The sequence below is a fragment of the Jaculus jaculus genome, chromosome 9 (assembly GCF_020740685.1).
Source record: "Jaculus jaculus isolate mJacJac1 chromosome 9, mJacJac1.mat.Y.cur, whole genome shotgun sequence".
In the NCBI taxonomy this organism is placed as follows: Eukaryota; Metazoa; Chordata; class Mammalia; order Rodentia; family Dipodidae; genus Jaculus; species Jaculus jaculus.
The window spans coordinates 71,949,215-71,963,787 of NC_059110.1; positions in this window are offsets into that span (position 1 = coordinate 71,949,215).

Sequence of the window (14,573 nt, forward strand, 5' to 3'; positions counted from 1 at the left end):
ATGGAGGGAAAGGAGCTGGAAAGGAGCCAGTGCAGAGCAGTATGGAAAAGACAGCAGCTGCCCCCACAAGCATGTCGGTTATTTTTAGAGGGCATGTGGGTATCTTTCTACTTTCCTGAACCTCACGGTTAGCCCTGTCAGCCTGTGGGAGGAAGAGTGTCAGCAGCACTTAACAGTTTAATTCATTCAAGGTGTTTTACACTGGAGGCAATCGAAGAAAGTGTTTCAAATATTTGCTTAACTGTGCAGCTCTGCTTAGCGTAAAGCATGACAAGAAGAGCTGAGTCCCTGACATCACTGATAACAGTTTCCAATAATGGATAACCATAGTGTGTTTCCAGCTTGTCTGCTTCATCTACCTTAATGCTAGAGTCACAGGAATGTTGTATATTCATCAAAAACAGGAATATCAATTATATCACAACTGTTTTGTTTCAGCAGCTATGTTGAGCCTATAGAGTGTGTTATATTTTGATTTTTTTGCTACATTAATATTCTTATCTGTGGGCAAAATTAATTTAGATATCTCGATTCCATCATTCTTAACATTAGCTCACTTCCCCCTTTGTTTTGTTTTTGGAAAACTCCCTAAAACTCCATGTGGCTTTTTTGATCACTTTAGAAATGGTGAAAATAAGTCCTTGTTTTGGTCAGAAGAAAAAAAAACAAATGTACTTCCACACTTCTAACTTAAAGATGGCTTTGTGTTTTCGTAACTGGTATGTACTATATTTGTTCCTAGATGAGAAGATCTTATTTAATTATTGATATTGCATACATTTGTAGATAGTTTTGAAGCATCTTTCTGCAGAGACCCACATATGAACTTGAGGCACTGAGTTATAACCCTGTAAAATGAAATGTATTGAAAAATACTCTATATTGGGGGCTGGAGAGATGGCTTAGTGGTTAAGGCATTTGCCTACAAAGCCAAAGGATCCAGGTTCGACTTTCTTTTTTTTTTTTAAATTTTATTTATTTATTTGAGAGAGACAGACACAGAGAGAAAAACAGATAGAGGAAGAGAGAGAGAATGGGCGCGCCAGGGCTTCCAGCCTCTGCAAACAAACTCCAGACGCGTGCGCCCCCTTGTGCATCTGGCTAACGTGGGACCTGGGGAACCGAGCCTCCAACCGGGGTCCTTAGGCTTCACAGGCAAGCGCTTAACCACTACGCCATCTCTCCAGCCCAGGTTCGACTTTCTAAGACACATGTAAGCCAGATACACAAAGTAGCACATGCACCTGGAGTTCGTTTGCAGGGGCTAGAGGCCCTGCCATGCCCGTTCTCTCTCTCTCTCTCTCTCTCTCAAATAAATAAATAAATAAATAAATAAAATACATTTTAGGCTGGCCTTGAACTACAGTGATCCTCCTGCCTCAGCCTCTCAACTGCTGAGATTGCAGGCGTACACCACAAAACCCAGATTTATAATACTTTTGATGAATGGACAGAGAATGAAAGACTTACTTAAAGTAGAGAATATGAATTACAGAGTACTTGTTTTATTATGTAGAGGTAACTAGATTTCATCTCTCAATAGTATGTAACAGCTTGAACTGATGACTCCAGTGGTATCAAATACAAGACTTCATATATATATATATATATATATATATATATATATATATATATGTATGTATATGTATATAACTTATTTGCAAGCAGAGATATAGGGGGGAGAGAGAGAGAGAGAGGGAGGGAGGGAGAGAGGGCGAGAGAATGGGTGCTGTAGAATCTTCAGCTGCTGTAAATGAAGTCCAGACACATGTGCCACCTTGTGCTTGTGCATCTGGCCTATGTGGGTACTGGGGAATAGAACCTAGGTCCTCTGGCTTTGCAAGCAAATGCCTTAACTGCTAAGTCATATCTCCAGCCCTCAAATACAGGACTTCTATGTGATAAGCATGGAGCATACTAATTGTGCACTTATGATCATATCCCAACAGGTGCAACTTGAGGCACATATACCAGAACTAGAGATTGCTCATTGAGTCTGTGTGCTGTTTTACTCCCTGACCTTGGTGGTGTTAAGTATAGTTATGTAGCAACAATGCCAGACTCATTTCCAAGTATAGGAGTAGTTCCCTTGATAGAAGCTCCAGGCTGTGAGGCATCACTCAGACACACCCAGGCGCTTCTGTCTTCTGGAGGACCAGCAGAGCTCAGGAGTGAGGAATCCAAGTGCTACAAAACTTTTAACAGTGGACACAAGAACATTTCCTCTCCTTGAGAAGCTGATGGAAGCATACTGGTTCATCAGAAAACCAACTGTGGTCACATACTACTTTGAGCAATGTGCCATTTTATTAAGCAAATTCTGCCTGGTTGTAGCATCCAGCCATTAGCCCTCTTCCTTACAACACCATCACCACTGTATTTTTTTTTTTTTTTTTGTGTGTGTGTGTTTTATTTTATTTCGTTTAATAATTAATTTATTTATGTATTTATTTGAGAGGGAGAGAGGGAAAGAATGGGAAAAACAGGGCCTCCAACCACTGCAAACAAACTGCAGACACATGTGCCACCCTGTGAGTCTGGTTTATATGGGTACTGGGAAATCAAACCTGTGTCCTTAGGCCTTGCAAACAAGCACTTTAGCCACTAAGCCATTACTCCAGCGCTGTGTTTTTTTTGTTTTGTTTTGTTTTTCTAGGTAGGGTTTCACTGTAGCTCAGGCTGACCTGGAATTCACTATGTAGTCTCAGGGAGGCCTCAAACTCATAGCGATCCCCCTACCTTAGCCTCCAAGTGCTTGGATTAAAAGCATGTGCCATCATGCTTTGTTTAACACTGAATTTTTAGATTGTGTGTGTGTGTCTAGGTATAGAATCCAGGCCCTCATGTGTGCAAAACAAGTACTCTACCAGTGACTTTTATGTGTCTTTTAAAAAGCAAGCTCTTTGGGCTGAGTTTAGAAGCCATTAAAACATTCTCAGAGTGTTTCTTTTTAACTCAGTTTATACTAGATTAATTCTCCCCTAGTTTTATCTTTATGTTCTTTTTTTCAGGTTTTTAATTTAATTTTATTTATTTATTTTTATTAATTAGTTTTGTACTCAGTGAATACAGTCAAGTTGGTACCACTGTTAGCCTCCTCCATGTCCTCCGTCCTCCCCGTGGCCCCTCCTTGTTGAGGTATATGGGTCATGCATTGTGGAGTTAGCCCACAGTTAGGGGTAGGAGGAAATGCCTGTGCATATCATGAACCAACGTGTGACTCTGACATTCTTTCTGCCCCCTCTTCCACAAAATTTCCCTGTTGGGTTCATTTTGGGTCTGTTTCAGTGATGAGGTGTTGGGAGCCTCTGTGCCTCTGGATATCTGATTTGGTAGGAGTTGATTGTTCTCTGTGTTGATCTCCTTCACCCTTGTGCTGGTACCAGGTTCACCAAGAAAACAGCACCCTTGCTTGTTTCACCAATTATTCTTAGTTTCAGCTGGGACCCTTTTGAGGTATGATGGGGTGGTTCTCTCCTTAGGATCTGCATCTATCTGAAAAAGAGAAGCAGATTCTCCAAGCAGAGTAAAGTTAGTACCTGATAAATGGGATAACCCTTATTTATTTTTATAGAGAATTTAATAGGTGTAGGCCGTCATGTAGCCCATAATTGGTGGTAGCTTGATGATGGAGAGTGGGCTCATGTTTGGATCTGGTTCTGACTTGTTTCCCAGCTCCAGCTATGGATTCCATTGAGCGGATCAGTTAGCCAAATCAAGAGCAATTGGTTTTCTACCATGGCTGTGCGCCAGTATTGCACTTGTGTGAGCATCACGACAGGTCATTTGCTGTTAAGTAGGTTAGACCATGAGTTGCTTGGACAGATATTGGTCATTTTCCCCCAGTTGCCCATGTAGCACCTTTTGGCACTAGATGCGCTGACTGTCTGGGGACTGACTTTCTTCCAGCTTCCAGCCATGTCACTCCACGTTACATGTCAAAGAATGTCTTCAGCAGTAGGGTATTACCACTAACCTTTGGTGGGTTATCAAGTACTATGACAGAAATCTGTCATTCTTTTAGGAAACCTTATAGGTCTGTCTGATCAAAAGCTCATTGTAGATGATAGCCACCCGCTGGTACTGGGAGTTACAGGTTAGTGCCACGAAGAGTAGGAAGAAAAAGATAAGTAATATAAAAGAGTTAGAGAGAAGAGGGAGGGAGAGAGAGAGAGGGGAGATGGGGGGAGGGAGGAGGGAGGGAGAGAGAAAGAGAGAGAGAGGCTATAGAAGATTAAGGTCAGTCTTCATTGTGCCCTCTCCAGTGTCTTGTGACTCAGGTGTTCCCTCTAAGAGCCAGAGGGCTTGGTGAAGTTTCAACCATTTGGTCTGCCTTTTAGGATGTAGACTTTATGGTACCATTGCCATTTGGGTCCAGGTTTGTGTCCCCCCATCCTCTCCATTGCCCACCCCTCCCTCCCCACCTACCCTATTGTCTTTTTGAGATAGGGTCTAGCTCTAGCCTAAGCTGACTTGGGATTCACTATGTTGTCTCAGGCCTTGAACTCACAGTGATCCTCCTATCTCTGCCTCCCAAGTGCTGAGATTAAAGGTACATGCCACTACACCCAGCTTGTCTTTATATTCTTTTAAGATATGTATTTGTTCTATGATATTTCTTCTTGGATTTTTAATCTATCAGCTAGTGAGATGATACTGAATCCTAGCACTTCCTTTTCCTCCCTCCTTCCCTCCCTTCCTTCCTGAATCCTAGCACTTCCTAAAACATTACTAAAGCTGTCTCTGGGCTAATTTTTTTTTTTTTCAAGGTAGGGTCTACTCTAGCCCAGGCTTACTTGGAATTCACTATGTAGCCTCAGGGTGGCCTCAAACTCATAGCAATTCTCCTACCTCTGTCTCCTGAGTGCTAGGATTAAAGGTGTGTATCATCACGCCTGGCTTCTCTGGGGCTATTTTATTTCTGTTGCATACATAAATTCTTACAAGGTTCCTTGGCGTATTCCCATTTTACTACCACCCTGAGAAGGAAATGGAAGCCCAGAGCCGATTTGGAAGATAAATAGGTGAGTGGACATCTGTGTGATATTTCCCAAATATCAGTTTAGGGTCCACAATACTCCTGGTAGCTAAATTTTCATGTTTCTGTTTAGGAAGTTGACAAAAGTACTGAATGGAGGGCTGGAGAGATGGCTTAGCGGTTAAGCGCTTGCCTGTGAAGCCTAAGGACCCCGGTTCGAGGCTCGGTTCCCCAGGTCCCACGTTAGCCAGATGCACAAAGGGGCGCATGCGTCTGGAGTTCGTTTGCAGAGGCTGGAAGCCCTGGTGCGCCCATTCTCTCTCTCTCCCTCTATCTGTCTTTCTCTCTGTGTCTGTCGCTCTCAAATAAATAAATAAATAAAAATTAAAAAAAAAAAAGTACTGAATGGAAAGCCTGTCATGGTTTCCAAGATCACTCTGTGGCACCAAACAGCAGCTGTGTTCTCCTAGCATGCAGCTTCTGACCAGGAGGAGGCCTTGAGAAAGCGCTCATCAAATGTTTGTGGCCATCACGCTACAAGCTTCCACTGTTTTGTTTTAATTAAACACCTAAAATTTTTAAAAAAACAATGAAGGGCTGGAGAGATGGCTTAGTGGTTAAGGCGCTTGCCTGTGAAGCCTAAGAACCCAGGTTCGATTCCCCAGGACCCACGTTAGCCAAATGCACAAGGGGGCGCGTGTGTCTGGAGTTCGTTTGCAGTGGCTGGTGGTCCCAGTGCGCCCATTCTCACGTTCTCTCTCCCCATCTCTCTGTCTCAAATAAATAAATAAATAAATAAATAAATAAATAAATAAATAAAATCTTAAAAAAAGAATTATTATTAAAAAAATAATAATGGAAGTTAGTTTGGCTGTGTCTTTTCCCTGTTAGTTTTCTCAGAGCTTACTTTATTTGTTATCCATCAAGTTTGGGATCTTACTAGATGTTAAAAATCAAAGAAATATTTCTTGTAACATAGTCTTCTTCCCTTGTTGAGTTTTGCTACATTTGGTTGCTATGTGTTTTGTTTGTAAACAGTTACTGACAATGACTGGAATTACATTCAAATAGCATCAAGGAAGGTGTTTCATGCTGAAATTGTTTGAAGAGAGAGCTTTTCTATGAGAAATGGCTCTGTGGTATAGTTCCTGGTTCACGAGAAAGACCTTTTCCTTATGTTCCTATTTACTGTTTCACTGCCCAATCTTTACTGCCTTCAAGGCTCTCTCTCTGTAAACAAAGTCGAGGGACTTTCCTTTCTGCTGTTTTCCCTGAATATTCAAAACTGAGAAGACCCATTTCTCCAGAGCTGTGGCGGCTTCTTCCCCAAGAACCTAGAATGTGAGGCAGGCTGGACTTCAAAGGTGATTCACGGTACCTATTTTATATCTAAGGCATGTCCTGGGTGATTTCTCCTGGACCTTCTTGTCATCTAAATTAAATCATCTAAATCATCTAAAATGCACATAAAAACCAACCAAACAAACAAACAAAAAAAAAAAAAAAAAAAAAAACCAAACAGGTGAAACTTAACCAGCGAAGGCCAGTGTTTTGAATTCCAAACTTCTGAGGGTTGAGTTCGCAGACCGCCCGGCCCCTTCCCTGCATGAAGCTGCCACCCAGGTACCTGTGGGCCGTCTGGATTTCCTTAGAGTGCCATCGCCACTTATCTGCACCCTGCCTGGAGCACAGCTCATCCTGGGATGCCTGGCAGCACTTAAGCAGACCTCATGAGCCGAATGTGACTCACAGATGATAGTGGATCATAAATCCAAGCACTCGGCCATGCATTAGCCTCTTTAGTGGGCATGGGGCCGACAGAGGCTCATTCCACAGGCTGACACTGAGGTAAAGCAGGTGCCCTTGCTAGGAATTCTAACTTTAGAGCACAGCCAGTGTTCTTTGCTATTTCAGGTATAGGTGGTGATAACTCTGTTCCCTGAAGGTGGGCTGGGCAGCTTGTCACCAACAGTGGTGTCTTCCAACAGTGGGGTCTTCCTGTCTCTGTGTCATCTGTAACAGTTTTCTGGAAGCCTGTGGCAAGGTCGGGAGATGGCTGCTGTAGTGAGAGGCACTGTGAATTGCTGTTCTTAGAGTCAGATGTCTGTCTACCCAGTGTATTGTGCACCTAAAATGATGCCTCGAGTTTTATTGAGGACATTTTAAATAGACATGAGGGTCTCCACGGGCAGCTGAAAGATAAGTTTGTTTGCTCCTTGATTTAGGGCAATGGGTGCACATTGAGTGCTTTGTGTCTGGCAATGTGCTGTTTTCATCTTCCTCCTTTTCTGTGTGGCAATCTCTCCTCTGTCTTCAGCTCTTGGGACAGATAAGGCAGGTCACAGTCAGGTCAGGTCAGGTCTGGTCCAATACCAGACTTAACTAAACTGGACTGGTCTGGTCTAGTCTGATCTGGACTGGTAGCAGGGTCTCACTCTTGCCCAGGCTGGCCAGAAATGACATCTGTACCAGCCTGGACCTTGAATTCACAGTGGGCCTCCTACCTCAGCCCCTTGAGTGCTGGGATTATAGGCATGAGCCATCAGACCTGGCCTGAGCAGATAGGATTTCTGAGAGGCATGTTCCAAGGACTTTCTCTAAAGTAGCCCCCTTCCTCCCTCCCTCCCTCTTCCCATTCCCCTGCATCACGCTTCTACACTTTCACTTCCTCCAGATAGAACCTCTCATGAGCCTGGAGCTGGCACTTCTGGTGAGACTGGCTGACCAGAGAGCCCCAGCCATTCTCTGGTCTCCACCCTCCGAAAGGGCTGGGGTGCAGGTGCGCATGCCTGTGCCAAGCTTCTTACAGGAGCACTGCGGAATTAGGCCGCATACTTGCACACAGGAGTTCTCACCCGCTGATCCATTTCCCAAGCCCAAGAGCAGCAGCAGATGCTCCTTTCTTCTTCCTTCCTTCTCTTTTCTCCTCCCCTTCTCCTCCCCCCTCCCCACCCAAGGCACAGTCTCACTGTAGCCCAGGCTGACCTGGAGCTCACTATGCAGTCTCAGGGTGGCCTTGAACTCAAGATGATCCTCCTACCTCTGCCTCCCAAGTGCTGGGATTAAAGGCATACTCCACCATGCCCGGCATCTTCTTCTGTTTAAAGCTTTCTGTTTTTATTTTTTATAAGCTGCATATATTTTAAGATTTTATTGATCATTCTTTTAAACTGATTTGGGAAAAATTGCTCAAATTGCAATTATAATACCTATCAATAGACTTAAAAATTTTCAGAGATGTTAGTATTAGAAACTCCATGCACTTCAGTCTTAATATATTTGCTTCTGTTACAACTTGGCCAATACTATTGAGCTTACTTCTCATTTGGCAAGAGTCATGATGTCTAGATTGAAGGTTCACTTACAGAAATCCTCCAAGGAGTTTGGAAAGAAAGTATTTGAACATCTGTTTATGTACTTTTATCGTCTGTTAAGAAATAAAGTGCATTTATGGAATAAGTGTGGAAATCATGAAACTAGAATATCATGTTCATATAAGCTTCTTCCTTCCTCTCTCCCTTCCTTCCTTCTTTCCTTCTTTTTTGGTTTTTCAAGGTAGAGTTTCACTCTAGCCCAGGCTGATCTGGAATTCACTATGTAGTCTCAGGGTGGCCTCAAACTCATGGCGATCCTCCTACCTCTGCCTCCCGAGTGCTGGGATTAAAGGCGTGTGCCACCACACCTTTCTTTCTTTTCTTTTTCTTTCTTTCTTTTTATTCAAGGTAGGGTCTTGCTGTGGTCCAGGTTGACCTAGTATTCACTTTGTAATCTCAGGCTGGCTTCAAACTCAGTCCTCCTATGTCTGCCTGCCCAGTGCTGGGTCTAAAAGCATGTACCACCACACCCAGGAGAACTTACTCGGTAGTCACAGGCTGGCCTCAGACTCCCAGTGATCATCCTATCTCTGCCTTCTGAGTGTTGGTATTAAAGGTATACACCATCATACCCAGCTGAATAAAACTTCTTATATTTACATTGTTCTGAGGATCTAGAAGAATGGTTAGAAAATACAAATAGGTGATTGGTAGCTGCCTGCTTGATTAATGAATTCAAACACTGCAAGGGATGCCTAATTCCAGACAATCATTTCACTAAAAAAAACCCCAAAAACAACAACAAAAACAAACACTGAAATCAACAGCCTTACTTTGTAAGCACTGATCCTAGGAAAATGACTCTAAGCAGAGGTCCCACTGACTGTGAGCCAGTGGAATGATCTGTCCAAGAAAGGTGGATTCTGTCATTTTTACCACACACTTTCTCCTCAGGGCCTCATGATTAGTGAAACCACATTACTTGGTTGAAGTATAGATGTGCTTAATGTGAATGAATTCTGACTGCAGGGTCTTACTGAAGTACTAACCTATGTACTTTGCTTACGTACTTTTAGTAAGTGGGGCACACTGCCTCTTTTGAATAACCAATCCTCATATAGACTTGAACAACATCTCTGCAACATCTGTCCAGAAATCTGAGTGTTTTATACAACCCCAACCAGACTCAAGTTTCCTCCACATGAATGCTTCTTGTTGCATGAAATATTTCCCTGAGGAACTGTGAACACACATCTATTCACCCAGTTAGGACACAGAGAACAGACCAAAGCATGATTGTGCCAAAATCCAAATCTGCTGTTCCAGCTAGCTTGTTGGGGTTATTTACAAGGTATGGGTGTGGGGGTCACTTCAAGGAGCACAGGTGACTCAAAGGCAGCTGCATCACAGGAAAGCCCACCCCAGCGACTCGTGGAATTTGCATCTCTGGAGCTTTCTCTCCCCCCCCCCCCTGCAGTTGACTGCGTCTGTAACGGAGGGTGGGGGGATCTTGTGACCTTCCCCAGACTTCCCTGACTCCTGAGCCTGCATCTGGGAGGAAATTGCTATGTGACACTTCCCATGGTTGACACAGAGTTCTGGGGGTTCTAGCAGGCTTTTCTGCTCCAGGGCAGACACCATCGATCTATTGGCCATGGTCTTTAGTCACCAAAAGGAGTTCCAACTTTGTCCGTGGCCCCTGGGGTGTAGTGGCCAGACAGGTGTGATGACTGAGGTGAGGCCTAGTGAGTCAGGCCGGTGTCTCGCTGCCCTGTGCTCTTTCCGTGAGGTGCAGGAGTGCAGAGTTGGCTGTTCTTGCAGATGGGTTGCATTGCAGATGTTCTTTGAACCTTCAGATTAGGAAATCCCTTCTCCAGGAGCAAAAGGGTGATGGACCTTTTTTTCTACTCTTACTCCAAACAAAAGTTTAGTATTTTTATGCTATTGAAAAATTTATTTATTTATTTATTTATTTATTTATTTGATAGCGACAGACACAGAGAGAAAGACAGATAGAGGGAGAGAGAGAGAATGGGTGCACCAGGGCTTCCAGCCTCTGCAAACGAACTCCAGACGCGTGCGCCCCCTTGTGCATCTGGCTAACGTGGGACCTGGGGAACCGAGCCTTGAACCGGGGTCCTTAGTCTTCACAGGCAAGCGCTTAACCGCCAAGCCATCTCTCCAGCCCGCTATTGAGAATTTTTGAAGAAAAAGGAAACACTACGACTTCTGAGTACCAGCATTCTGCTCACTTCTAATCCTTATCGAGAGCAAGCGCATATACTGATCCACATTTGCTGCCCGAATGTACGTTTTTTTTTTCTTTCTATGCTTCTCTTTTCTCTCTACGTTATCTTCAGTATCAACACAATCTGTAAACTCAGCTCCTTTTAATAGCGACATAACATTCCATTGTCTCCAAGTGCCTCAGTTTGCATAACCTTTTCCCAATTTTGGGCATTGGGTCTCGTCCTATTTTTCCACTGTTATGAATGGCCCCACCATAAACATTTTTGTGTTATTTGCTTTCTCTTCTCTTTGCATGTTTCCTTGGGGGTATATTTCAAAAGCAGGAGGGTGGGTCAAAGGATACAGATTGTTTCAGAGCTCTTTATATATTGCCACACTGATCTCCAGAGAGGACGGACACTTTTTAAATGTGCCAAATAAGACAAGGGGCTGAGAGAAGTCTCAGCAGAGCTGGAAAAGCCCGTGTGTTGTGCCAGGTCCCGTTCCAAGTATCCCTTCCAGTCCCTTGCTCTCAGTTCAAATTATCTAACTATGAGGATGGGGATGCCAGGAAATCCAGCACCCTTAGTACATCTCTTTGGATAAATACCAAGAAGCGCATCTCACGTCTTTCACAGGTGAGGGTTTTCATCTCTGAGAGGTGCTGGGATGGTTGCTGAGTGTCCTTAGGGGAGTCATCTAATTTCTCAGGGCTGATTCCTTCCTCATTTACATACGAGGATTATTGATCAATTCCTACTTGAAGGGTTCTGTGTGTATGCATGCGTGTGTGTAGTGTATGGTGTGGGAGGCGAGGTGTGTGTGGTGTACACGTGTATGCCATGTATGGGTATGTATGTGAATACCTGTTGTCCTCCATTGCTCCTCTGTGTACTTCCTTGAGATGGGATTTCTCCCTTAACCCAGAGCTGCTGGGTTTTTGAGAAGGCAGGGTAGTGAGCCCCAGAGATTCTCTGGTCTCTACTTCTGACAAGACTGGGGTTATAGGCATGCATGGCCATGTTCAGCTTTTTATGTGGGTGCTGCAGAATCAAACACAGGGTTCTTAGGCCCTCTCAGGCCCTTTCTGGCTCAAGGCTTAAATAGTAAGCATTCATACCTGCTGAGCCATCTCCCAGTTTCTCACAGGGTTCCTTTTTATTTTTTTATTGTTTTGCAAGGACAGAGAGAAGACAGAGGGGAGGGAGGGAGGGAGGGAGAGAGAGAGAGAGAAAAGGAATATGGGCGTGCCGGGTCCTCGTCACTGCAAACAGATTGCAAATGCATGCAGCACTTTGTGCCTCTGGCTTTACATGGCTACTGGGTCATCTGACTTGCAAACAAGTGCCTTTAACTGCTGAGCCATCTCCCAGCCTCCCATAAGATTCTTTATTTATTTAATTTATTTATTTACGTTTTGTTTGTTTTTCAAGGTAGGGTCTCACTCTGGCTTCGGCTGACCTGGAATTCACTATGTAGTCTCAGGGTGGCCTCAAAGTCATGGCTATCCTCCTACTTCTGCATGTGCCACCACACCTGGCTTTATTTTATTTATTTTTGAGGTAGAGTTTCACTACTGTAGCCTAGGCTGACCTGGAACTCACTCTGTAGTCCCAGGCTGGCCTCAAACTCACAGTAATCCTCCTATGTCTGTGAGTGCTGGGATTAAAAGTGTGTGCCATGGGGCTGGGGGGATGGCTTAGTAGTTAAGGCCTTTGCCTGCAAAGCCGAAGGACCCAGGTTTGATTCCCCAGGATCCATGTTAGCCAGATGCATAAGGGGGCACACGCATCTGGAGTTTGTTTGCAGAGGCTAGAAGCCGTGGCGCACCCATTCTCTCTCTCTCCCTCTTTCTCTGTCAAATAAATAAAAACAAAATATTTTTAAAAATGTGTGCCACTACACTGGGCACTCACAAGGCTTTTGAATAGGTATTCATAAAGTTCTAGGCTATTATGATCACCTATGAGTCATGTGTGAGGACCATGTGTTTCTTCCTTCTCCATGCTGAGGTCAGGGCCAGCTCTGTGTGCTCTCTGTGAGGTTGAGGGGGATAAAGGTTGGGCTGCCTTCACCTTGATCTTGCTTCACAGGAGTTAGAACACAGAATAGAAGAGTTTCTGAATTTGCACATCCTAAGTTATGTGTTGGAAACTCAATTCCAAGACTCATATTAAAGGAGAAACAGGAGCAAGATAGCTTTTTATAGGCAGGCAGGCAGGCAGTCAGAGACAGAACCCAAGGGGAACAAGGAGATGCCACTTTGCCTATCCCAGCCAGAATCAAAATTTGATCCAGTCTTGCCCAAGATGGCTACAAGCAATTCCATAGCAGCAGTAACCCTACCTCTCATTTTTAAAATTTATTCATTTGCAAGGAGGGAAGGAAACAGAGAGAGAGAGAGAGAGAACACATTGGTCCACCAGGGTCTCTTGCCATTGCACAGGAATTCCAGATGCGTGTGTAAATTTGCATCCGGCTTTACATGGATACTAGTGAATTGAATCTGGGCTGGCAGACTTTGTAAGCAAGTGCTTTTAACCACTGAACTATCTCTCCTGCCCCAACTACTTCCTCTTCTTCTTTTTTAAATACAGCATTTTTTAAAATGATTTTTTTGTTTATTTTTATTTATTTATTTGAGAGCGACAGACAGAGAGAAAGAGGCAGATATATATAGAGAGAATGGGCATGCAGGGCCTCCAGCCACTGCAAACGAACTCCAGACGCGTGCACCCCCTTCTGCATCTGGCTAACGCGGGTCCTGGGGAATCGAGCCTCAAACCGGGGTTCTTTAGGCTTCACAGGCAAGTGCTTAACCGCTAAGCCATCTCTCCAACCCTAAATACAGCATTTTTTATCTCAGATTTTACAAAGGAGTGCAGACAGGGGAAGGCTAGGAGGTAAGAGGAGATAAAGTGAGGTGAAGTACACCATGTAGAGCCCAAAAGCCTATGGGGCCATATGTAGCTCAGGAGTCCATGTGACCAGACACAGATTTGGGGGAAAAAAACCTGGAAAGAAAAGAGAAAAGAAAGTTCAAGGAACTCCTGCCATGTGGGGAGCTGGAGGAGCTAAAGAGCCCATGTGGAGGGACAGTAAAGGCTAGGGTACCCTCCAGATTGGGTCTGGACCTGCACTGAGCCAGCCCAGGCCCAGCCGAGGGAAAACCTCTCCCACAGCTAAAAGTTCCCAAGCGATCAGAGAGCATAACCTTGTAAAGGTATTTATAACCTTAGGGTGGTGGGCTGTCTTTTGGCCCAGGTGACCAACTGCTTTCTTAATCTAGCACACCTGAGTAGACTGCCCCTCCTGAGTCAGCTCCTTAAGTTCATGAACCAATCAGGTCTCTCCATCACACACTTGAGTCTGGTGACAATGCTAGTCCTAACTGGATATCTGCCACACATGAAAGAGTCTCCCATGAATGCAGTCTGCTGCTTGGCTCTGTTGGTGGCATTTTCTTGGCACCAGACTCTCCTGACTCCTGCTTTGGTAAGCCTCTCCTCTTTGCCCTGGAGAGTTTGCTTCTCTCTAGTCCCCCATCTCCCCTTCCTGCCAGTGAGAAGAGTTCCCATTTGGATTGAATCCTTCTAGCCTCCCCTAGATACTAATTGTCCCTAAATAAACCTCATAATTCATAATTTATTCTTCTCAGAGTCTGCTTTTCCTCAATTCTCAATTCAAATCTTTTAATATTTTATTTTATTTTTGTTTGAGAGGGAGAGAGAGAATGAGAATGAGCATGCCAGGGTTTCCACCTGTTGCAAACAAACTCCAGATGCATGTGCCACTCTGTGCATTTGGATTTACGTGGGTACTGGGGAATCAAACTTGGGTCATTAGGCTTTGCAGGCAAGCACCTTAACCACTAAACCATCTCTCCAGCCCTCAATTCAAATCTTTAAAATTGATAAGAACCTACAAATTGAGGTTCACAGGCCAGGGGGAACTCCCTGTACACGCAAATCCCCTCATAATATGTTTATGGTTTTTGGAGTTGAGGCCTTTAGGAGGTAACTAGGATTAGATGCAGTCATGTCAGTAGGGCT